The 356-nt window shown below is 25.3% G+C and overlaps 1 protein-coding gene across 1 annotated transcript in view; it reads right to left on the bottom strand.

Annotated features, from left to right (window-relative positions):
- Nucleotides 1-356, bottom strand: part of coq8aa (coenzyme Q8A, genome duplicate a) — a 15,465-nt gene that overhangs the window by 3,824 nt on the left and 11,285 nt on the right. The gene's annotated exons all lie outside the window — the stretch shown is intronic.

Raw genomic sequence — 356 nt, 5'->3', positions numbered from 1 at the left:
TGTGTGTATATATATATATATATATATATATATATATATATATATATATATATATATAAATATATACATACACACACGCATATATATAAAATCAGACTGTAATATAAAATACCAATACATTTATGAAATTATGTTAAAACTTATTTAAAAATACAAATACATTTAGAAATGTTGATTAAAAACATATAAAATGCAAACAAATAAATGTAGGCAAATATAATTACAAGCAATACAGTAAACAATAATATCTATCTATATATATTAAAAAAAAAAAAAATCCTCGTCTCACCCCTCGGGTGGTGTCCGTCCCTCATTCAGCTCGGGTCCTCTACCAGAGGCCAGGAAGCTTGAGGGTT

Source organism: Hippocampus comes, unplaced genomic scaffold (assembly GCF_001891065.2).
Source record: "Hippocampus comes isolate QL1 unplaced genomic scaffold, H_comes_QL1_v1.1 scaffold164, whole genome shotgun sequence".
Lineage (NCBI taxonomy): Eukaryota > Metazoa > Chordata > Actinopteri > Syngnathiformes > Syngnathidae > Hippocampus > Hippocampus comes.
This window is presented reverse-complemented; position numbering and strand designations above follow the sequence as displayed.